The 26,548-nt window shown below is 40.1% G+C and overlaps 1 long non-coding RNA gene across 1 annotated transcript; it reads left to right on the forward strand.

Annotated features, from left to right (window-relative positions):
- Positions 1-4,520: 4,520 nt before the first annotated feature.
- On the forward strand, positions 4,521-26,548 carry LOC309713837. Its single transcript, XR_014278700.1, has 4 exons — positions 4,521-4,844; positions 23,034-23,109; positions 23,322-24,588; positions 26,136-26,548. It is a non-coding gene; the product is annotated as an uncharacterized lncRNA (long non-coding RNA).

Genomic DNA, 26,548 nt, shown 5'->3' on the forward strand with positions numbered 1-26,548 from the left:
TTTGGTTTCAACGTTCAGTTTATTTTTAGGAAATATTCCAACAGTTAAGTGTTGATAAATGAACTTGAGTCTCTAAAAATGGGCTAAAGGAGATGTGAAGTGCAAACATATGTACATTGTGTGTAATGGGATTTGGCAAGGTTGAGAGATCTCCCGGATATAAAGAAAAATGTAAATACGAGACTGACAAAAAAATTGATAATAAAGACTTAATAAAGCAAAACACTGGATGGTACAGCTCATGAAGGCACAAACATGGCCTGCTACTGGATGTGTGAGAGGCAGAGAGAAGGGGACGGGCTCCCAGACATCGCAGTGAAGGTCAAAGGTGAAAATAAGACATGCAGAGAGAAGTCACTCACTGTCTGTGCATGTTAGGAATATAGTGATTAAATAAAGTTCATTTAGTGAATTTTTTTTTAAATTTTTTTTATATATATATACATTGCAATGGTTCTCATTAAGAGTTGGCCCTCCATGTAATAATGGGTAAAAGAGTGAATTTGGCTCTATGATTGAACTGAATTATTGAGACTGACATGTAGAGCTGCAGAGGGATTTCCAAACATGCTTAGATATCATAGCCAGTTTAAGTCAGGGTGCAATTTTCCTGCGCCAAATTAGTCTGAACAGAATATCCTAGACTTATATAGTAAGTACAAAATTACAGGCTGAGAATTGTTAGATAATAGTGTAACCCATGTGAAATACAGGTCCGTAAAATCCCCCCCCCCCCCTTCTTTTTTTTATCTAAGGCTATAGCCTGTTATTGTCAGAAGGGGGTGCTGTAATGCAGTTTTGTGTTCTGACAACCGTGCGTCTAGTGCGCAGGAAGCATTACCTGTCTCTTCCTATGAGATCTTCCCTCTCTGATGGCAGTCAAGTGTGTGTCGGAGCTCACCGAAAAGTATTTGGTAACCTGATTAATGAGACCAGATTGTTTTACGTATAAATGCTAATAAGCTACTCTTTTATTAGGCCCCGAACTCTGACCACAAAGGGAATAACGTCTGTCCAGTTATTTGTGTTGGAATATCCCAGTGAGTGACATGCCGTTTGTTCATCAAATTTGGTGTGTTGTTTTACTTTTCTTGTTGTTCTTCACAGTGTGTTATAAGTGTTGAATGCTTTGAGCTAAAGGTGTTTTACTGCCGATGCTAGCTGCTAATAGCTGTTAGCTACCCTACCCCCACGAAGCCATATTCCGATCGGGGAGGTATTCGGATAGAAGCACTAGCTCTGTTTATATTAGAATGGTTAAGTCTTAATAGAAATGAGCATATTTCAAGTTCATTAGTACTTGCACTGTGAATTAAGTTACCTTTGCTTGTTAGCCTTACGGATGAATGTCACCTTGATTGCAATGACTATTTACATTACTGTTTAAGCTGCTGATGTTCTTTATTGTGATATAATTGTGATAAAATAGTTGATACTGGTACAAACAAGTTACTGTAACTCTTGTAACTTGGTAAAGCTAAATGGAATGCCATTTGTTATTAATACATTTGGAAAAGAAGTTCATGAGCTCATGTTAAGAACACAAGATGGAAAAGAAATTCATTGTTCTGCACTGTTTGTGTAGATTGGTTTTTTGAACTACTAGAAAGGATTCTGGAGAACCACTGACGGCGAGAACAGCCCAAATGAGATCCTGAATGATCATGAAATGATGTGGCCAGCCATGCGATCGGATTGTAGGATTTGCCTGAGAAACTGATTCAAGCATCCCTGTATTTCAGACAAGCCCTATCCCAGATAATAGGGTTTGCACACTGACACTTCCGCTACAGGTTTCAACGACTTTAAAGGACAATTCAGACTGGACAATTCAAACTTCACAACGGGAACACTTCCATCCGTTTTATTCATTCAAAAGAGTTCTGATACAATTCAGTATAAGTCTTTCATTCGACTGTCTTTATTTTATTTGTTCTGCTTTATATCTATTCACCTTTAAAATGCACTATTAGTGTGCAGTTTGGTTTATTGTGCTGTATATGTTTATGAATGGTACTGAGGCAATAAAGGTCTCAGTTGTTCATTTCCAAGCCAATTCCTTTTGTGAGTCTCCAAAACAAAACCTCCTTCTGAACCTAGTAAGATGTTTAGGGTCTCTATTTGAAGTGAAAGTGTACTGGTCCTGAGTAGAGGTGCTACACAAATGTGGCGCACCAGCCAGGAGGTTTAATTCCTTTTATTTTTGGAAGTTTAGCAACTGGTGCTTTCATGCCTTTTGGGTCAAATCATTACATTTGTCAATGACATTCTGGGTTGGAGCAATAAGAACATGGATGTAATCCAAACTGAAGGTGTCAAAGTACCTAACTCTGTCCTAGTAGGAGGGTAACAGGTGATGAGGTTGACAATGAGGTTATTGATTACTTAGGGTAGTTTGGTTCCATTGGAAGAGTAATTAAAATAACTAGCACAGAGGCACATTTTAAAAACACAGCCATTGTGGAGTTCCAATCAGGTGAACCAGTCCAGTTCCTTAAGGATAGCTTACCTTGCAAAAGACAAAGCCATAACCCAAGTGTTGTCCATCATATCCAGCTTCTGTCTGGCTGTATGCTGCAGACAGGGGTTCGTGTTTAATCCATTCTTACCTAACTGAACTAAAAGGTCTTGCCGAACTGAGTGGTGCAGATTTTGAGGTTTTATTAGGTGAGCTGGCCAAAATGAAGAAGTCCACTGAGAGTAACCCCACAGTTGGACCAAATGCATCAGTGCCTAGTCAAAATCCGCAGTTCACTAGTGACACAGACTGAGATGAACCAACCATCATTGAGGATCAAAGTCCTGTTAAATTGGGCAGTGGTTCAACCCACTCGCCTGAGCATGGCTCTCACTCATCCTCTCCAAGTGTAGAGGTGACTGCCTCGCACAGAACAACCACTATCTACTTACCACCTGAACAGCTCACTCCACCTGAAGTACAGAGAGTAGTAGTTGAGGATGTCATTATGAACAATGAAATGCCTTCTCAAGGTCACGCAAAGGCCCTTCTCGGAGAAAACCCCTTGCTCTACTTTCGAAGCTGATTATGATACGTGGCGCAACAATGTTGAATTCCCCCTCACAGATCGTACCATATCTGACAAACTTAAGGTAACGAAAATAGTTGAGAGCCTTCTTCCACCAACTGCTGACATTGCAAAGCACTGTGGTCCTAACGCTTCATGATTATATCAGCCTTCTTCAATCAATCAATCAAAATTTATTTATATAGCACATTTTTAAGACCGAAGTACACCAAAGTGCTTTCCAGTAAAATTGCAGTACAAATAAAATCACAATAAAATATAAATTACAAATATCTAAAATATAAGATAATTCCATAATCTAAATACAGAGCCAGATGTAAATTACCCTAATTCGCCTTAAATGCCAGATCAAACAAATACGTTTTTAAATGTGATTTAAAAGACTGAATGGAATCTGACGCGCGAATATGAAGAGGGAGAGTATTCCATAGCCTGGGTGCAGCAACGGCAAAGGCACGGTCTCCTCTGGTCTTCAGCCGAGACCTAGGTTGCACCAAGAGCAGTTGGCCCGATGATCTTAGTGCTCTCTGAGGGCTGTACAGACAGAGGAGATCAGCTAAGTAGTCAGGTGCCATATTGTTTAAAATTTTCTAAGTAAACAATAGGATTTTAAAATCAATTCGATATTTGATAGGAAGCCAGTGTAAATTTTTCTTGACATATCCTATGGCACTGTTGATGATGGGGATGAGCTTTTTGCCAAATTCTTGAGCACAAACCAGAACTCAGGTGAAAAGCCTTCTGCCTATTTACAGCGGTTGCAGATAACCCTGAGTAAAGTCATTAAAAGAGGCGGCATCACTACAAATGATTCACTTCCGCTTCCGGCTGCATGGAGTGAAGTAGTGGGTGTGTCCAGCTCCGCTTATTAATTCTAAATATTGCATTTTCCAGACAACGTAATTCTTATTCTTGGTTAGCTGAAACCACACTAAAATGGATACTAAGAAGACCAGAAAATGTCTGTGAAGGTTCTCAGTCATCCAGGTCATCGTAGTCAAAGGAGCTTGCAAAGAAAAGCGTCTGGACTTCTTTAAGCTGCTTGAAGACGTTTCACCTCTCATCCGAGAAGCTTCTTCAGTTCTACACATCAGAAAATACACACAAAAGACCATAGACATCGATTCGACCACCTCAAGGACCTGAAGGACAGAATTGTTTAATTCCATGTGTGTGTCTCTTGCAGTCCTCCATAAGAGTCCTTCCGGGCGTAACATTGTTACAGAGAGACGGGTGTAAGGCTGTTCCAATTCTCAGCAGCGCTCTTCGCTTTTCCTGAGTCCTTAGCAATTCTTCTTCCTACGATGACGTTTTCATCAGTTCTGCAGAACAGATTGAAGGAGCGGGGAATTGGGAAATTTTTGTTTTTGTTTTTTGTTTTGTTTTTTGGATACAAATTGTAAACTCACTGTCTGACCCATACTCCGGAACAGTAGGAGGCGGTAATGCTCCTTTACGTTGGTTGCCAACCGCCGTTAAACACAAAGAAGAAGAAGAAGAGAAGAGGGCGGAGCAAAGTGTGTGTGCACGAGAGGAGCCGAGCAGAGAGAGCTCCTTTGTCATGAAACGGGAGTAAAGTAGTGAACTTAGAGGAGAGAAACGAACTAAAGTATCGATCATAAACCACTACCAACGTCCTGATCGATATCTGCATCGATCTGCCCACCCTTGTCTCCTGGATCGTAGCTGAGATCAGCGTGAACCACGTGGGTCTCTGCTCCCTGATCTGTTTCCTGTGTTTGGAAAGAGTTGCAGCTTCATCGCGGAGTTTCTCTCGGTTTGTGGGCTCATCTAAAGGTAAGCACCGAGCTAACTTTACTGTGAGTTCAGTTCATGTTGAGTTTAGCTCCTGAATGAGGTCTTCTGCTGCTCTCCTCGGTGTCTGTTCACAGTTTATTGTGAACACGTTGAGAGAAGAGTGAGAGAGTGTTTGGAGAAAAACACCAACTAATCATTAGCTCAGCATGCTGGGAGAAGTTGGAGCAGAAAAGTCTTTTCATTGTCCCTGCAGCTGTTTTTCTGCCTGCACCAAACCTCTACAGCCTCATTTCTATTTGAAGTGATAACAGGAAGTCAGAGCGATCTGCTGCAGTATCAGGGTCACAATAAACTTTATTGTCCAGCTGCTGTGGATGAACACGTTGTTTTTGTAGATCTGGGGTTTATAATAGCAGCAGTATTAATGAGACAAGGACAGCTCTGTCTTAACATAGTGAGTCCCTTTATTGGCAGGCCACAACAAAAAAAACCAGACGGTGCTGCATGAACCATTTAATTAGTCCCTACCATAACACCCCTCCTCTGAGTATTCAATTCAGTTATATTTATATTTTTTTATATAGCACCAAATCCTCAAGGCGACTGTTGTTGTGATTTGGCTTCTAGGATATCTTCTTTCCGTAGTTTGGTTACTTGGTGGTATATGAGACTTGGGTGGGTGGGGGATTGTCTCAATGAGATAATATCGTGGAGAATTCCGCTCTGCTTTATATTGTCCCGTTTTCTTTCATGTCCCAGATCCAAACTTGATCTCCTGGTTGTAGTCCAGTGAGGTCTTGTGCTCTCTGTTGTTGAACCATTTCCACTGTTTCTATCTCTCTCTCTTTTTTTCTTTTTTATGTCTCTCAGCATAGTGATGTTTATCTTGCCTGGTTTGAGGCAGGATGGAAGTATAGGGGCTGTGGTACGAAGTTTCCTCCCCATTAGAATCTCTGCAGGGCTATGTCCATTGGCAAGTGGTGTGGTGCAATATGCCATGATGGTGAGAGATGGGTCTGCTTTCTGTAGAAGGCTTTTTACTGTTCTCATTTCTCTTTCAGTCTCACCGTTTCTCTGAGGGAATCTCAGGCTGGAAGCGGTGTGGGCAAAGCCCCACTCTAGAGCAAACGTTGGGAAGAGTTCTGAGGAGAATTGTGGGCCATTATCTGACTTTAATTATGTTGGTATGCTGTGGCGTGCCAATACGGACTTTAAGTGTTCAATCATTGCTGCTGATGTGTTAGAAGACAGCTCAGGTATTTTTGTGTATCTTGAGAAATAGTCCACTACAACCAAATACTGGCTGTTACTCCAGTCAAAAAGATTTTGCAGTAGAGTTGGACATGTTTTATTGTTTCATCTCTGTGTTGCTGCTGTCTTATTTGTTGTTGTCTGTCCTCTATTTCAGGAAGGCCTGATGTGCATACAAGTCCATTTCATCTCTTAATGTCGTGTTAGAAAACGCTCTTTCTGGCACTCTGGCAGCACGTCTGCAGTTGCTGTGTGTATGACATGTGAGATGGTGAAAGAGAACCTCATTACCGTATTTTCATGACCATAAGACGCACTGTACTAAAAGGCGCAGTCTCAGTTATGTGTGCCCTTACTGTATTTAACACACACATAAGGCGCACTGGATTATAGGGCGCATACAAGTACCGTATGCGTATTTAAAAATAAAGCGGGAGCAAACCTGAGTTCGGTACCTTACTCACATTTCTATTACCGGTAATTGTCATCATCAACAACACACAAGCATACAAGTGTGCGTATTTAAAAATAAAGCAGGAGCAAAACAAAGTTTGGTACTCACATTTTTATCATCAATCAAACCCATCGAAGTCCTCATCCTCTGTGTCTGAATTGAACAGCTGCGCTAAATCTCCATCAAACATGCCAGGTTCACTTTCTTCACCGTCAGAGTCACTTTCCGTGCCGTGCGGCTCCTCGGAAATTATGCCGGCTTTTGCGAAAGCTCGAACAACAGTGCCAGCAGACATGTTAGCCCAAGCATCTACAATCCATTGGCAAATTGTGGCGTAACTCGCCCGGCGCTGCCTTCCACTCTTGGTGAAACTGTGGTCTCCATCGGTCATCCATCGCTCCCAGGCCGCTCGCAGCCTTACTTTGAATGGGCGGTTCACACCGATGTCCAGCGGCTGGAGTTCCTTTGTCAGGCCTCCCGGAATGACAGCAAGCTCACAGTTCATTTGTTTCACTAGTTTTTTCACATCGGCTGTGAGATGGGCACGCATAGAGTCACAGATTAAGAGCGATGGTGATGCGTGGAAAAAACCACCTGGTCTCCTTACATACACCTCCCTCAGCCAGTCTTTCATCATTTCCTCATCCATCCAGCCCTTTTCATTTGCCTTAATGATGATTCCTGCTGGAAACTTCTCTTTAGGCAAAGTCTTTCGCTTAAAAACCACCATAGGCGGCAGTTTCTGTCCATTAGCATGGCAGCCAAGCACAACAGTGAAAGAAGACTTTTCGTGCCCCGTTGTGCGTATCGCTACCGTGCTGGTCCCCTTCTTCTCCACAGTGTGACTCACTGGGATGTCAAAAGTGAGCGGGACCTCGTCCATGTTTGTGATGTGGCTGGGCTGGATGTTTTTGTCGCCAACGTGTTTGCTGCAGTAGGAGCGGAAGATGGCCAGCTTTTCCTTATAATCCGCTGGAAGTTGCTGCGCTACCGTAGTCCTGGTCCGGATGGAAAAATGGCACCGTTTCATAAAACGAAAGCACCAAGACGGACCTCCTTGGAAATGTTCAATGTTCATCTCTTCAGCTAGTGAAACTGCTTTTAGCCGAATGGTGACCGTCGAAACGCTTCTCCCGCTCGCTCTTTGCTCGATGATCCACCGCTCGAGTCTTTCCTCCAACTCGGGCCACCTCGCCTTATGTCCACGGAAACTCAGCTGCGTTTTCTTGACCTGCCGGAGCTCGTTTTCTAGCTTCCTCCATTTGCGAACCATCGATTCGTTAATCTTAAATTCTCTCGCCGCTGCTCGATTTCCATGTTCCTCCGCATAGCTGATGGCCTTCAGTTTAAACTGTGCTTAATAAACGTGTCTCTTTGCCATTTTCAGGGTTGTTAAAACAACGATGTCCTGCATAATGCACATACCTGTCCTTTTATACAGGTATGTGCGATTGTCCGGTATATACGATCAACGCCCACACTTCACCCTTTAGCGTTCTCATGGTGTTCTCTACTACGTCCTCCTTACAACACACAGGGCGCACTGCGCTATAGGGCGTGCCGTACTTTTTGAAGAAAATCTAAGACTTTTAAGTGCGCCTTATGGTCGTGAAAATACGGTAATCTCATTCTCAGTCTTTGTACTCGTGGCGGTAGTTCATCTAAGTTCTTGGAGACTAAAAGTAGCTCTAAAGGCTTGTGATCTGTCACAACATGAAACTTGATGCTGATGAGAAAATCACTTGCACGCCCAGGTTATGGCTAATAGGGCTGCCAAAAATGATTCTTTTGATAGTCGACTAGATTATTTTTGCGATAATCACGTCATGCATCCATTGGATGGAAAATGAACTGCTATTTGCACCAGCATGCATCTGCTCTTATATAGTTATCATTAGCTTATAGTGTTTAAAGTATGTGCTAACCAAAAATAAAGACAAGATGACAGTTTATTAAACTTTTAATGAAATTTGCAGATTGCCTCTGTGGAGTTCAATAACCTCAGCCTCCTGCTTCTTGCTGTCTAAAAAATAGCAGGACACTGGAGTAAATTCTACCATCTTACCCTTCTGTTTAACCAGTTTTCTGTTTGACGTTTATTCAGCTGTGTGAAAACTGTAACTTTAATCTCAGCCAAACCGATTTACCAAACGGTAACATTTTTACAATAATCTTTATTCTACACGAGGTAGTTTAGATGAACAGAAATTTGAAGCATTCTTTACTGATTTAAACCTGCCACAGCTTTCTACTACTGACCAGCAGATTATAGATGCTCCAATTACAGTGGAGGAGATTACCCGTGCAATTAACAGTATGCCACTTAATAAAGCTCCAGGATTAGATGGGTTACCATTGGATTTCTATAGAGCATTTGAGGATATGTTAAGTCCCCTGTTGCTTGATGTTTTTAATGAGGCTTTTAAAGTAGGCTCATTACCTCAGTCAATGCACTCTGGACTTATAACATTTATTCCTAAAACTGGGAAAGACCCTTTAGACCCAAGTGGTTGAGCCCCATATCTTTGCTGAATTCTGACCAAAAAATCTTGTCAAGGGTCTTCGTGGGTCGATTAAAAGTAGTAATGGCGAAAAAATTATATATATGATTCAGTATATCCAAAAGTGGCCCTATCGCTGGATGCTGCTAAAGCTTTTGATTGTGTTGAGTAGGATTATTTGTTTAAGACAGACCTTCCCAAAGTGTGGGGCCCGCCCTTAGGGGGTCACAGAGCCATTGCAGGGGGAGAGCGGTATGAAAAGGGGGGAAAAAAACCAAAAAAACCCAATGTAAAACCTGAAGATAGAGACAAAATACTGTTAATCTGACTACCTGCCATTCTGCAATTCATCTCCTGTAAACAATAACGTGGCGCACAGCGTGACGTGAAAAAAAGGCACATACCTTTGACCTCTGTATTCCTTGTCCACACGTAAACAGAAAAAAATGAGTTTTAAAAAAAATCTGTTTTCGGTGATTCGAAACGCCGTTTACGTGTGGACGAAACAGCTGCGTTTTCAAACATACCCGTGTAGGTGCGGACGTATTTGGAATTTCGATGGTTAATAGTCAACATAAGCTTCTATGATATGCAGATGATCAGAGATGGGCAGTAACGCGTTACTTGTAATCTGATTACTTTTTTCGAGTAACGAGTAAAGTAAGGGATTACTATTGCAAAAACGGTAATTAGATTACCGTTACTTTCCCGTAGGAACGCTGCGTTACTAAAACCGTGATTTTTTGCAAGAATGTCTCATGACAATGACGTAAGCGAGTGCGACGTTCGTGGCAACAGCTGTGTGCAGATCAACAATGAATAATATATCGAGTGCGGGAGAGAGCATGAGTGTGCAGCGTTTAAAGCGTGGAAGTACTGACCTTACTTTGAGTTTGATTCCATAAAAAGTGACAAAAACATTAGTGTCCATCGTGCGTGGGAAGAAAAATTCTTTTTACAGCGAAAAAAAGCCCTAGACTTCCAAACAAGCACCGAGTGCACAACGACGTAATGGGAAACTCACAGAGAAACTCGCGGATTCTTCCACTGACCGCGGCACACCTGCACCAGAGCACACCTCCGCCTACCCCAGTCCTGCTTTACAGGTGAAAATAGAGCAACAGGACCGCTGAGTCTTTGACTTTATTTATTTTCTGCTGTGTTTTACTTGCATCTATTTGAAAGAGTGAGTGTAAACACAAAAAAAAAAATATTTTATGTGCTGGAATGTGCAGAAAATAGGTTTAAATATTAAAAAAAATTTCTTCCAGTCAGAGAATGTTGCATATAATTAAATTTTTGCTTGATGCATAAAGTTAAAAGATTAAAACTAATAAAACAAGTTTTAAAAAGAGACTTTTCCATTTGATTACATTTTGTATGATGGATTATGTAGAAAAAGTAGAATTGGGCTGAAAGATCTATCGCTTTATCACCTCTTCAGGTTGTAAATCGTGTTTTTAAAAAGTAACTAAGTAACTAAGTAATTAATTACTTTTGAAAATAAGTAATCAGTAAAGTAACGGGATTACTTTTTTGGGAAGTAATCAGTAATTAGTTACTGATTACTTTTTTCAAGTAACTTGACCAACACTGCAGATGATATGTTGTTACTTATGACCCAGTCTGGGAAGTCAATTCCAGCCCTATTAGAATGTATAGAAAGCTTTACGCTGCTTTCAGGGTATTGCGTCAACTGGGCAATGCCTATGTCAGGACACTGCCCTCATACTTTATTTAAACAGTGGGAGTTTGGGTGGTCTGTGAATGGTTTGAGGTATTTGGGGATACAAATGACCTCAGATTACACTAAGATGGTCTGAGCAAATATGGAGCCAATGTTTGAAAGAATAAAAATGGAATTTGGTAGATGGTCCGGAATACGTCTCACAATATGTGGTAAAATGAGTTGTATTAAGATGATGACTGCACCCATGATCTTTTATATTTTATCCAATATTCCATTACACATTCCAGATAAGTATTTCAAAGATCTAGATTTTTTGATTCGGCAGTTTCTTTGGGGTAGCTCACCACATCGTTTAAGTATTAAGAAACTTCAAGCGAGTACAAAACAAGGAGGTTTTTCATTGCCTAATTTCCAGTGGTATTATTGGGTGATGAATGTGAAACGACTTAGAGCTTGGTTACCCTACTGCACCAGTTAAACCCATCTGGTCCCATATGGAGACGGAAGTTAATGGCGGTATTTCTCCTTGGAGGGAGCTGTTTGATACCAGTCATAAACGTACCCATCCTATAATTGCAAATGCAAAGACATTGTGGTGTAAATTACATAGGGTGGGTCGCTGGGACTTTATTAAATCTCCTTCGGCATCCTTATGGGGAAATAAAATAATTTTAATTGGAGGGACATCGGTTGACTGGTTACAGTGGTGTAAGGCAGGCATCCGTAATGTATCAGATTTATTTGATTGTGGGACTAAATGTTTTTTAAGCTTTGATAAAATTGTGGAATTATATAAGTTGCAGCGTAATCAATTCTGGAGATATGTCCAAATACATAGTTCATTATCAAAGTGGTTGGGAACCTGTCCTGTGGGCAGCCCTGTGGAAGTCCTGCTCTCAAGACCATTACCTCTAAGATTTATCATTTATCGCAAGAACGGTCGGCTGACCCTCTCCTTAAAGTTAAGGGCTACTGGGCCCAGGACATGGCATTGGCCATATCTTCAGTTGAATGGGATTCATGTTTTCAAAATGTTAATACTAGTTATAAAGAAACAGGCAGTAGATTTATTCAACTTAAAATAATCCATTGGTGGCATCGAACACCGCAACAATTGTATAAATGGAACCTGGCCTCTACGGACGAATGTTGGAGATGTGATGGTCAAAATGTTTCGATTTTACATATCTTATGGAGCTGTTCGGGACTTCGGAATTGGTGGGAAAATATAATGGAGGTAATTTTCAGTGTTTTGAAAAGGAGATTTGGTATCTCACAACAACTGTCCATACTTGGCATTTTCCAGTTATACAAAAAGATTAGGCCAAAATGCAAAACACTGTGTGGCGGAAAACTAACACTGCACATCACTCTCAACACACCATCCCCACTGTCAAATATGGTGAGGCAGCATCATGCTCTGGGGGTGCTTCTCTTTAGCAAGGACAGGGAAGCTGGTCAGAGTTGATGGGGAAATGGATGGAGCCAAATACAGAGCAATCTTGAAAGAAAACCTCTTGGAGTCTGCAAAAGACTTGAGACTGGGGCGGAGGTTCACCTTCCAGCAGGGCACCCACCCTATACATAAAGCCAGGGCAACAATGGAATGGTTTAAAACAAAACCTATCCATGTGTTAGGATGGCCCAGTCAAAGTCCAGATCTAAATCCAATCGACAATCTGTGGCAAGATCTGAAAACAGCTGTTCACAAACACTGTCCATCTAATCTGACTGAGCTGGAGCTGTTTTGCAAAGAAGAATGGGCAAGGATTTCTGTCTCTAGATGTGCAAAGCTGGTAGAGACATACCCTAAAAGACTGGCAACTGTAATTGCAGCAAAAGGTGGTTCTACAAAGTATTGACTCAGGGGGCTGAATAATTACGCACACCCCACTTTGCAGTTATTTATTTGTAAAAAAAAAAAAAAAAAAGTTTGGAATCATGTATGATTTTTGTTCCACTTCTCACAAGTGCACCACTTTGTATTGGCCTTTCATGTGGAATTCCAATAAAATTGATTCATGTTTGTGGCTGTAATGGGACAAAATGGGTAAAAGTTCAAGGGGCCAAATACTTGTGCAAGCAAAACTGGTGATCACACTGATAATGTGGTCCCATTCAGCAAAGTGGGCCAAAAAATTGCATAAAAAGCTTAATATCTCAAAGTATAAAAGTTATGTGCACCAGAAGATATAGCAGGCATTAGCAGAAGGAGCAGAACAGTTTAAAGTGTGAATGGTGAAAATCAGATGAAAACTGAGGGAGTAGTTAACCAGCAAATGTCTGAGCAACTAGAATAAGGTAGAACTAGAAAAATTTGCATTTCCTGCGAAAATGCAGTGTGGATGCTTAAAGCTGAAGCTGTATGCAAAAAGTAGCTGAAAAAGCTGAAAAGTTGCAGAAATTGTAAAAACTTTGCAGAAGCAAAAGAAGTTTGCTAAAATGGAATAACTTAGCAGAACTGCAATATCTTAGAGGAAACATAATACTTGGCAGAAATACAATAGCATAGCAGAATTTAGCAGAAATATTGTAACTTACCAGAAACATGATAACTTCTCAAAAATACAAGAATTTAGGAGAAATAGTATAAGATAACAGAAAGATTATATTTAGCCAAAAATACTTAAACATTACAGAAACACTATGATTTAGAAAAATAGTACAACAGAGCAGAAATATTGTGATTTACCAGAGACACTGTGATGAACTATGAATATTGTAATTTTAAATTGAGACTATGTTTTAGCACAAATATTATAATTTGGCAGAAATACTATAATTTAGCAGAAATACTATATTAAGCACAAATCCTATAAAAAGCAGAAATGGTATGATTAAGCACAAATACTACATTTAGTAGAAATACTTTGTTTTAGCACAAATCCCATAAAAAGCAGAAATACTGTACTATGATTTAGTAGAAAAACTATAATTAATCAGAAATACTAAATTTAGCAGAAATACTATATTAAGCACAAATACTATAAAAAGCAGAAATAGTATGATTAAGCATAAATACTACATTTAGCAGAAATACTATATTAAGCACAAATCCTATAAAAGCAGAAATAGTATATTAAGCACAAATCTTATAAAATAGCAGAAATAGTATGATTTAGCACAATAGTAATAAGTTAAACAGAAAAATTGGAAAAGCAAAATGGACAGCTGAAAAAATGCTGAACATGCTGAGGGTCCCTCAAATATACTTGTTAAATGACAAAAATCTGCAAAAAAATTTATTACAGCCACACAATCACAAATATGTACACATGAGGAAACACACATGCACAGAGAGACCCACACACAAGATCCAATTCAGTCAACCAGTCTAAATATATTGAATTTAAATCTTAGAATGAGATCATCCCATTAAAAGCCTTTCTCTCTCTCTCTCTCTCTCTCTCTCTCTGTCACACACACACACACACACACACACACACACACACACACACACACACACACACACACACACACACACAGGGAGAGAGAAGTAAGTTTCTAGGTCAGCCTGGGAGCTGGTGAATTTGAATCCACCAATCAGAGAGGCTGTGCACTTTTCCCCACCAAAACAGGTGCATCTGTTTACACACGCAGCAGCACAGAGAGACACAGGATTTTTGCAGTCTATTTCTCATAGTGACGACTCCCCTCAAACAAATGACCGTAATTTCCTAACCGTAGGGGCTAGAACGGTCATTCTTACACCGTTTTGTTCAGAAGAGATGGGGGAATCTTCAAGTGTTGACAATTTAATATTAAAATATGAATTTTTAGAGATATATGACATGGATGACTTGTTGACTTAGAAGCCACGAATTCCCCAATATGCAAATTTGAATGCCTGAGACCACATATGTGATTGGCTGGCTGGGAAGCCGTGCAGGCCCTGATTTGTGGATTTGAATTCCTCAGCCCTCAGATATGATTGGCTGGCTTAGAAGCCCCCAATATGCAAATTTGAATGCCTCAGGACACTTATTTGATTGGCTGGGAAACTGTGCAGGCCCTGATTTGAAAATTTGAATGTCTCAGTCCTCACAGATGATTGGCTGCCTGGGGACCTGGCAGAAATATATAGAAATACTATTATTAAGCATAAATACTACATTTAGTAGAAATACTATGTTTTAGCACAAATATTATAAAAAGAAGAAAAACTATAATTTAGTAGAAATACTATATTAAGCACAAATCCTATAAAAAGCAGAAATACTATAATTTAGAACAAATAGTATAAAAAGCAGAAATACTATAATTTAGCAGAAATACTATGTTAAGCACAAATCCTATAAAAAGCAGAAATACTATAATTTAGCAGAAATACTATGTTAGGCACAAATCCTATAAAAAGCAGAAATACTATAATTTAGCAGAAATACTATATTAGGCATAAATCCTATGAAAAGCAGAAATAGTATGATTTAGCAGAAATACTGTATTTAGCACAAGTACCGAAAAGTACCAGAAATACTATGATTTAGCAGAATAGTAATAACTTATTGAAACACAAATGCACAGAGGGACACACAAACACAGGCTCTAATCCAGTCAACCAGTCTAACTATATTCAATTTAAATCCTACAATGACATGCTGCCAAATAAGGGCAGGGTCCTCTCTCTCCCACTAAACACACACACACACACACACACACACACACACACACACACACACACACACACACACACACACACACACACACACACACACACACACACAGGGAGAGAGGACTAAGTTTCTAGGTCAGCCTGGGAGCTGCTGAATTTGAATCCACCAATCAGAGAGGCTGTTTATGTTTTCCCGCCAAAACAGGTGCATCTTTTTACACACGCAGCACAGAGACATAGACCTGCTTCTTTCAGTTTATTTCACATAGTGAGGATTCCCCTCAAACAAATGACCATAATTTCCTAACCATAGGGGCTAGAGCGGTCATTCTTACACCGTTTTGTTCAGAAGAGATGGGGGAATCTTCAAGTGTTGACAATTTATCATTAAAATATGAATTTTTAGAGATATATGACATGGATGACTTGTTGACTTAGAAGCCACGAATTCCCCAATATGCAAATTTGAATACCTGGAGCCCACATACATGATTGGCTGGCTGGGAAGCTGTGCAGTTCCTGATTTGTGGATTTGAATTCCTCAGCCCTCAGATATGATTGGCTGGCTTAGAAGCCATGAAGGCCCCAATATGCAAATTTGAATGCCTCAGGACACATATATGATTGGCTGGGAAGCCGTGCAGGCCCTGATTTGAAAATTTGAATTTCTCAGTCCTCACAGAGGATTGGCTGCCTGGAGACCTGGCAGAAATATATAGAAATACTATGATTAAGCATAAATACTACATTTAGTAGAAATACTATGTTTTAGCACAAATACTATAAAAAGCAGAAATACTATAATTTAGAACAAATACTATAAAAAGCAGAAATACTATAATTTAGCAGAAATACTATATTAAGCACAAATCCTATAAAAAGCAGAAATACTATATTAGGTACAAATCCTATAAAAAGCAGAAATACTATATTAGGCACAAATCCTATAAAAAGCAGAAATACTATATTAGGCACAAATAGTATAAAAAGCAGAAATACTATAATTTAGCAGAAATACTATGTTTGGCACAAATCCTATAAAAATAATAAATACTATAATTTAGCAGAAATACTATATTAAGCACAAATCCTATAAAAAGCAGAAATAGGATGATTAAGCATAAACACTACATTTAGTAGAAATACTATGTTTGAGCAAAAATCCTATAAAAAGCAGAAATACTATATTAGGCACAAATCCCATAAAAAGCAGAAATAGTATGATTAAGCATAAATACTACATTTAGTAGAAATACTATGTTTTAGCACAAATAGTATAAAAAGCAGAAATATTGTAATTTAGCAGAAATACTATATTAGGCACAAATCTTATAAAATAGCAGAAATAGTATTATTTAGCACAATAGTAATAAGTTAAACAGAAAAATTGGAAAAGCAAAATGGACAGCTGAAAAAATGCTGAACATGCTGAGGGTCCCTCAAATATACTTGTTAAATGACAAAAATCTGCAAAAAAATTTATTACAGCCACACAATCACAAATATGTACACATGAGGAAACACACATGCACAGAGAGACCCACACACAAGATCCAATTCAGTCAACCAGTCTAAATATATTGAATTTAAATCTTAGAATGAGATCATCCCATTAAAAGCCTTTCTCTCTCTCTCTCTCTCTCTCTCTCTCTCTCTCTCTCTCTCTCTCTCTCTCTCTCTCTCTCTGTCACACACACACACACACACACACACACACACACACACACACACACACACAGGGAGAGAGAAGTAAGTTTCTAGGTCAGCCTGGGAGCTGGTGAATTTGAATCCACCAATCAGAGAGGCTGTGCACTTTTCCCCACCAAAACAGGTGCATCTGTTTACACACGCAGCAGCACAGAGAGACACAGGATTTTTGCAGTCTATTTCTCATAGTGACGACTCCCCTCAAACAAATGACCGTAATTTCCTAACCGTAGGGGCTAGAACGGTCATTCTTACACCGTTTTGTTCAGAAGAGATGGGGGAATCTTCAAGTGTTGACAATTTATCATTAAAATATGAATTTTTAGAGATATATGACACGGATGACTTGTTGACTTAGAAGCCACGAATTCCCCAATATGCAAATTTGAATACCTGGAGCCCACATACATGATTGGCTGGCTGGGAAGCTGTGCAGGCCCTGATTTGTGGATTTGAATTCCTCAGCCCTCAGATATGATTGGCTGGCTTAGAAGCCATGAAGGCCCCAATATGCAAATTTGAATGCCTCAGGACACATATATGATTGGCTGGGAAGCCGTGCAGGCCCTGATTTGAAAATTTGAATTTCTCAGTCCTCACAGAGGATTGGCTGCCTGGGGACCTGGCAGAAATATATAGAAATACTATGATTAAGCATAAATACTACATTTAGTAGAAATACTATGTTTTAGCACAAATACTATAAAAAGCAGAAATACTATAATTTAGCAGAAATACTATATTATTAAGCACAAATCCTATAAAAAGCAGAAATACTATATTAGGCACAAATAGTATAAAAAGCAGAAATACTATATTAGGCACAAATCCTATAAAAAGCAGAAATACTATATTAGGCACAAATAGTATAAAAAGCAGAAATACTATAATTTAGCAGAAATACTATATTAGGCACAAATCTTATGAAAAGCAGAAATAGTATGATTTAGCAGAAATACTGTATTTAGCACAAGTACCGAAAAGTACCAGAAATACTATGATTTAGCAGAATAGTAATAACTTACAAAATTACAAATATGGAGGCATATTGAAAACAAATGCACAGAGGGACACACAAACACAGGCTCTAATCCAGTCAACCAGTCTAACTATATTCAATTTAAATCCTACAATGACATGCTGCCAAATAAGGGCAGGGTCCTCTCTCTCCCACTAAACACACACACACACACACACACACACACACACACACACACACACAGACACAGAGGGAGAGAGCTGCCGAATTTAAATCCACCAATCAGAGTGGCTGTTTACGTTTTCCCGCCAAAACAGGTGCATCCTTTTTACACACGCAGCACAGAGAGGCACAGGATTATTGCAGCCTATTTCTCATAGTGACGACTCCCCTCAAACAAATGACCATAATTTCCTAACCGTAGGGGCTAGAGCCGTCATTCTTACACCGTTTTGTTCAGAAGAGATGGGGGAATCTTCCAGTGTTAACAATTTATCATTAAAATATGAATTATTAAAGATATTTGACTTGTAATGCACCATAACTGAGTAGAGCGAAGCAAAAACTGCCTTGACTTGCCCTCAAACAACGCTTTCTAACTCTAAATCTATTTGGAGTATCGATATCATTTTTTCACCGTAAGAGACAGCAGGCTTTGGTGAACAATCATGGAAATTTTCAGGTCTCTGTGGAAATCCAACAAAAAGTTATGACGAGAGAAAAAAGTGCTTCATTTCCACAGTTTGAAATCTGAAGAAATCTGAGCGAAGGACGAATTTCCTACCCTCAAACAAGTCCAACTCATTTCAGAACGGTAATAGATGAGAAAGAAATTCTTGAATTGTGAGCGTCAGGGGTGTCTGAAGATATTCGGGGACAAGCCTCATGTCTTAACTTTGCTTCGTTAAGGAGATATGACGATTCGAATATGCCTCTTATTACAGAAATCCAGCCGTGATTTTGAACAAACTCTCCATTGACTTTATATGGAGAGTTTTCTGACCTTGTGTTGGTCTGAGGAGATTTGCCAAAATTCTATAAATCCCACAACAATGATGGTGACATTTTCGGAAAGCCAGCAAAAATACCTACGTTTTGATGTATAATTTGTGGAAGTTGAGTGAAAATTGAGCAAGTAGCAGGAAGTTGTTCGGACATGAAGTGAAAATTGCAAAAGCTTCAGTGTCACACTGGAAGCCAAGAGCATAGCAACCATAACAACACATGTATTTTGTGAAAAATCAAAATTTTGCAACTCAAAACTTTAAGAGGCATAAAAGTAAAACAGTAAAAGATTTGAAAAAGCTGAATCATACCTGAATAGCCCAATAATTTGTGAACATTTTAAAATTTGAATGGTTGTTCTAGGTGAAAGTATGAGGAAGTAGTTAAGTTTCAAAAACAAGCAAATTTTAGCAGAATTGCTGAAGTTTCCCATTCATTTCAATGGGACAAATTAAAGGAAAAAAGTGGAATATTTTAAAAAGTATAATAGTTAAAAATACCAAAAGATATAGCCGGAATAAGCAAAAATAGCTGAATAGTTTAAAGTTTGAACGGTGAAAATAGCACAAAAATTGTGGAAGTAGTTCTACGGCGAAAAGTGTACGGAAGTCCTAAGAATAATAAAGAATAAAGAGAAACAGGAACTCAATAGTGTGGATGCTTAAAGCATCCACACAATAATAAAGAATAAAGAGAAACAGGAACTCAATAGTGTGGATGCTTAAGCATCCACACAACTAGAAAAGTTGCATTTCCTGCGAAAATCCAGTGTGAATGCCGTGTAGTGGAATCTGAAAACAGCAGAAGAAGGAGAAACCGCTGAAAAAACACTGCGTAGAAGCTGATTTTTTTCCTGAAAGCTGCTGCATTCACACAATAAAGAATAAAGAGAAACAGGAACACAATCGTGTGAATGCCTCACGGCATTCGCACTTCTGCTGTTTTAATTGTGTGAATGCCGTGTGGCATTCACACAATTAAAACTAAGTAGCTGCCACCATAGTTGAAAACTGGAATTGGCTGAGCCACGCTATGAATTCTGGGATAGGTTGGTCACGAAGAATACACCTGACCCATCCTTCAAATCTAGTGAAATGAAGCACGCATTTGTCGACTGCATTTGGAGAAGTCTTCTAGTTTGGACAGCCTTTGTTATCACCTACGATACTGGAAACTGCTTCTTCTTCTTTGGCGTTTAACGGCAACTGGGATTCTTGTAGATGCAGTGCTGCCATCTTCTGTTTCAGTCCGTTAGTACACTCTTGAATCCTACGTATTCCTGTGTCTTTCAGGATCTTACAAAGCTTCAAAGGATGCGTCAACTATTAAATTAGTTGTCAGCAAATTTAATAGTCGAAGTAATCGTGACTAGTTGACAAATCCTGGCAGCCCTAACGGCTAATGCCTCCTTCTCTATTTGAGTATATCTTTGTTGTGTGGGGGTTGATGCTTTTGAAGTGAAGGTCACTACCTTGGTTGAGTCTTCCTCTTGTTTCTGAAGTAGCACTGCTCCCAGTCCATAGGAGGATGCTTAAGGCTGATACTGTTGTTTGTGCTTTGGGACTGTAGACTGCCAGGTACTCAGTACTGACTTAATGCTGTCAAACACTGTTTGTTGAGCCTCACTCCAACAGTACTTTTTTGCTACGGCGTAGTTCTCTCAATAGCTGTGTTTTTTCTGCTTGGTGGGGAAACATTGCCTTGATGATTAACCATTCTCAGAAATTGTCTCGCTCCACTTACATCAGCCTCCATGTTGCTGACCATGTTCACTTTTTCTGGGTCTGCTTTGACGCTTGTACTGTCAATGATCTGTCCAAGCAACTTGATCAAGGTTTTTGCAAAGTCGCATTTCTCACTTTTCAATGTCACACCTGCTTTTGTGAACCACACAAGGACTGCGACTAGTCTCTTGTCGTGCTGGGCCTGTGTGTCCAAAATGTCATCCATTTGGCAGACAACTTCGTCCAGCCCCTCCAAGACTTGAGACATTCATTTTTGAAAATGCTCAGGAGCTGAAGATATGCTGAAACAGAGTCTATTGAAACAATACCTTCCAAATGGCGTGATGAAGGTTGTGAAAAGAGCTGACTGCTTGGAAAAAGGTATTTTCCACAATTCTGAGTTAGCATCGAGTTTTGAGAAGAACTTTGCGCCTTCTAGCTGTCCTAGGGTGTGCTATACTGATTGCAACATGTGTCTTTCTCTTTTCACAGAATTGTTACGTTTGGTCAAGTCAATACACACACTTCTTCTCTGTTTGGTTTGGGTACTGGAAAGATTCCTGCACAGCAGTCAGTAGACTGCTACACTCTGGAGATTACCCCTAACTCTTCTATACAAGCTAGCTCCTTTTTGATTTTAGGCAGTAGGGAAGTGGGACCCTTTTTGGGGTCAACAGATAAATGGCTTAGCATCTGCTTTAAGCTCAATTTTGTATTCCCCCTCCATTTGTCCTAAACAGCTAAGTAGCTTCAGAAACTGCTGCTTTACCGCCTCTGCTGAAGGGAGTGACGCTGCTTCTACTCTGTCCACTAACCCAAGCTCTACACTTGTTGGGCAGCTAAGTAACCCTTGTGTCAGGTCTGCTACTACATACACAGTATTGTAGTGTTGCCCGGAGTACTCAGGTTAGCTGTAAATTTCTCTGTAACTGCTAACTGCTTTCTTTTGTAACTGCTTTTTTCTTTCAGGCAAGACTGTTACATCCGCTCTTTTGTCAATTTTGAGCCAACAGGTCTATATTGTTAACTTTTTTTTTAGTCATCCATGCATCCTCAGTTCTACCAGATGCTACTGTGCTACTTCCCTCTCTTCAATGTCACCACCTGCTGCCCATATTTCTCCCAGTGCCCCCGACCTGCACACTCTTGCATAGTGACCTTTCTTTTTACACTGATTGCAGACTACCTCTTTGGCTGGGCACAGCTTTTTGCTGTGAGGTGTTGTCTTTCCACATCGATTGCATTGCCTTGTGTCATGTTTCATGTTCCTCTCTGTGTTTTGTGGCACAGTCTGTTCTGGTTTGAAATGTTTTATCTTTGCTAATGATGTCCACGTTGCAAGGATTCTCCTGCTTGAAGTTGTTTTTAAGAAGATGCTGGTGCTTCTTAACAAGCTCACTTTGGGGAATCCCTATCACTGCTTTTTCTAACATGAGCTCTGCATCCACTTGCAGTTCCTCCGAGAGCCTCTTGTCTCTCATTCCGACAGCGAGTCTGTCAATTATCATTTCACTGTACAGCGCCCCGTAGTCACAATGCTACGCCAAGGCATATAGGGATGTAATAAACCGATCTGCCGTCTCTCCCACTTCTTGCTGCCTTCGGTTGAACTTTTCACGTTTAAAAGATAATGTTTCTTCTGACTACAAAGTGTGCCTTAAGTTTGTTTTTGAGAGTATGGTACTCACCTCCGTCAGGTTCATTGAAGTGATCATGTCTTCAGCTTTATAGCCCAATGAATATATTAGAGAACCAGGGCTGGCCATTATTCTAACTCACCCTGGTGTGTGATGCTTTGCAGCTTCCTCACAGAAGCTGATGTCACAGGATGTCACAGCATCTCTATAATAATCCAAACTGTTGATAACAATTCTGAAAACCTGCCAGTCGGTGCAGTCCAGACACACCTGCAGATTCTCCACAGCCTCATCAGTCCACTGCTTCAGTGTCTTCACAAAAGCTTTAGAGAGTTTCAGTTTGTGCCTGTTTGCAGGGATCAAGTGAACCATGACATGCTCTAAGAATCTTGATGTAGTGTCAGATGATGACCCTCTTACTATCAGCTCACCTTCTGTTTTGTAGAGTATTTTTTTTTATCCATTTTGTTTAATAAAATCTATGAGGTTCAAATGAAGCACCAAACTGCAGTTACTCAGTGGAGGTTCATTACTGCAGTTTCTCACCACTGTTGTTAACTGGAGGCTGACACACTGACTGAAGACATTTAGTTTGAGTGGATTTGAGCTTTCCATCTCAGCTTCTTTTGATCAAGGATGAAATACATATAAATATATTTTTGTTCCAGCTGATCATCAGGAGGAGACGAGCCATTTAGACTCAGCTCAGCCACTACAGAGGAAACAATGACTTCAACCCAAAAGGTGAGCAAGAATATCTCTGTTATTGAACCTGTGTGCAGGTTACAACTCTCATTGTAGCTCATAATTGTAATGTGATAATATCAGCAGAAGGTGGTGGTAACACACCTACGACGTGTTTGTTGAGATCTTTGATTCCACTAATGGAGTCAGTTTCAGTTTGTTCCACGACTGCATTTCACTCACTGCCTCTGTTTGTATCTCTGTCACTGCAGGACCAACATGGAGCGAGAAGTCAGCGCTCTCAGGAGGCCGACAAACCTCACAGAAGAAAGGGAGAGAAAACATACAGCTGTGATGAGTGTGGGAAGGATTTTACCCTGGCTGGGAGCTTAAAAAGACACAAAGTCATCCACAGTGGAGTTAAAGCGTACAGCTGTGACTTGTGTGGAAAATCTTTCAACCGGGCTGGAAGCTTAAAAACACACCAACTCATCCACAGTGGAGTTAAAGCGTACACCTGTGACTTATGTGGAAAATCTTTTACTTTTGCTGCTAACTTAAAAAGACACCATCTCATCCACAGTGGAATTAAAGCGTACACCTGTGACTTGTGTGGAAAATCGTTTACCCACGCTGAAAGCTTAAAAACACACCGACTCATCCACAATGGAGTTAAAGCATACACCTGTGACTTGTGTGGAAAAAGTTTTACTTTGGCTGTTAACTTAAAAAGACACCAACTCATCCACAGTGGAATTAAACCGTACACCTGTGACTTGTGTGGAAAATCTTTTGCCCACGCTGGAAACTTACAAACACACCAGCTCGTCCACAGTGGAGTTAAACCGTACACCTGTGACTTGTGTGGAAAATCTTATATCCACGCTGAAAGCTTAAAAAGACACCAACTCATCCACAGTGGAGTTAAACCGTACACCTGTGACTTGTGTGGAAAATCTTATACCCACGCTGAAAGCTTAAAAAGACACCAACTCATCCACAGTGGAATTAAACCTTACACCTGTGACTTATGTGGAAAGTCTTTTACCCAGCCTAGAAACTTACAAACACACCAACTCATCCACAGTGGAATTAAACCTTACACCTGTGACTTGTGTGGAAAATCTTTTACCCTGGCTGGAAGCTTAAAAAGACACCAACTCAGCCACAGTGGAGTTAAAGCATACAGCTGTGATCAGTGTGGTAAAGCTTTTACTCACAGTGGCCTCTTACAGCGTCATCAAGTTATCCACTCTGGATTTAAGGCGTACAGCTGCCACATATGTGGAAAAACCTTCCACTTGCTAGGCAGCCTAAATATTCACCTCCGCATTCATACTGGAAATGACGTTTACTGCTGTGATCAGTGTGGGAAACCGTTTGTGAGATATAAAGACTTAGAACGCCACATGTTTACCCACACTGTGGGGAGACCTTATAAATGTGACCTGTGTGAGAAGACTTTTAAAGCGCCACGTTACCTTAAAATCCACCAACAGAGCCACACCAGAAAGAAACTGCAAGTGCAGTTACTGTGAGGTATGTATGTATATTATTATCTTCTTGTTTAAGACTGACTGTTTCGTTCAACTGTGCTCATTAAATTGTGTTCGAATGTTAGTAATTCTACTGGACTCAATTTTGGAATTTTGGAAACAGTGCATTTAGATAATGACTGAAACCAGCCCACTGAAGGAACAATGTGCTGGGAGTTCAGTTCCTTAAGCTTAATTATGCAGATTCTCATGACCATTGATCAACAACCACTGACCATTATGCAAATGTACTGTTTATAAGATTGGGGGAAACTTGCAGTCAGCTGAGACTGAAGGAGTCACTTGGATGAGTGACGAAACGTTTCTCCCACAAAATTATATGTCCAGATGAACAGAATCAATTTTTGGAGGTTTACTTACCTGGATGATTGAGCATGCATCAAGATGGGTTGACAATGTTTCTTTCTCGCTGATATAACGGGACACCTCAACGAGTTACAAAATATGATCCCCAGATAACACAACTTTCAAATACAAAGCAGCGGCAGGGATCACATTAATCTGCAAATCCTTGTATAAAGATAAGTCATATTAGCCCAGTTTATTTTTTCTTATCATTGTTTTTGGGGCGAATGTGGCTCAAGAGTTGGCAGTTCTTCTTGTAATCGGAAGGTTGCCGGTTCGAGCCTCGGCTCCGACAGTCTCGGTCGTTGTGTCCTTGGGCAAAACACTTCACCCGTTGCCTACTGGTGTTGGCCAGAGGGCCCGGTGGCGCTAGTGTCCGGCAGCCTCGCCTCTGTCAGCGCGCCCAAGGCAGCTGTGGCTACAATGTAGCTTGCCATCACCAGTGTGTGAATGGGTGGATGACTGAATGCAGTGTCAAGGTCCATAGGGATTAAGTAAAGCGCTATACAGGCCATTTACCATTGTTGTGAGGCGACCATTAATAGCATCTGCATTTTCTGTTTGTATAGTTCCTTTGCTGTTATGGTGTTCTTGTTATGGATAAAAAAAATTTTTTTTTGAAATATAGCAAATCTATTTCTATGAAGTTGTTCTATATAGTGTGTAAGATAAGATGACCTTTATTAGTCCCACAGGTGGGAAATTTGTCTCGTTACAGCAAAAGTGCAAAGTTATGTAGCACTTAGCAGTTATGTAACTGTTGATATGCAGCATTATTAAATTTATTGTTAATGCAATTGTTGATATGGTAAATTGACTTTTGAGGAAATTTTAGATGGCACTCATCATCAGAAAGGTTGCCTACCACTGGTAGAAAGGTTGCTCTACAACAAAGACATTTATTGAGTCTCAGTACCAGGTCACTTTACTCTAGCATGCAAAGTGCTTTACCGTGTTGTAAAAAGCACCTTGAGTGCTCAGGCAGAGTAAAAAGGTGCTTTATAAGAATCAATCCATTTTACTTGTATTTACTAAATGAACAACGGGAGGGTCATCTAACTAAAACCAATCAGTGTATCCCACCTGACCCCCTCAGAATCAGCTTACTTTTTATTTCAGGCCACTTTCAGAATTAAAATGTTGAAGGAATTCCCTGACTTACACTGTCTTTGTGTCTTTGTTTAGAAGCAGACCGACACAGATGGATCCAGTTCTCAACCCTGTCATCACTGTGGTGGTGGGAAAGAGTTTCACTGTGACCTTTTGTGGAAAAACTTTCACTCTGCAACAGACCCTAAAAATCTGGACTTCTTTAAATTGCTTGAAGATTATTTCACCTCTCAACCGAGAATCTTCTTCAGGTCTAAGGTCAAATGGTGGAGAGTTCCAGATTTAAGCTCTGTGGGAGCGTCCCCCTTAGAGGGACCTCCTAATGATCCTCTACCTAATCACACAAGAGAAGGTGTGAAAACGGGTGTAGGTAGGATACAATTTATACAAGGAGTATAAAAGAGGTGATATTTTTGTCAATGCTGGTGTGAAGATTGTGCTGTTTTGATTGCTTTGCAAATATTCATTTCAATAAATCCAAGGAAATA

The sequence above is a fragment of the Aulonocara stuartgranti genome, assembly GCF_965226115.1.
Source record: "Aulonocara stuartgranti genome assembly, chromosome: 9".
NCBI classification, from domain to species: Eukaryota; Metazoa; Chordata; class Actinopteri; order Cichliformes; family Cichlidae; genus Aulonocara; species Aulonocara stuartgranti.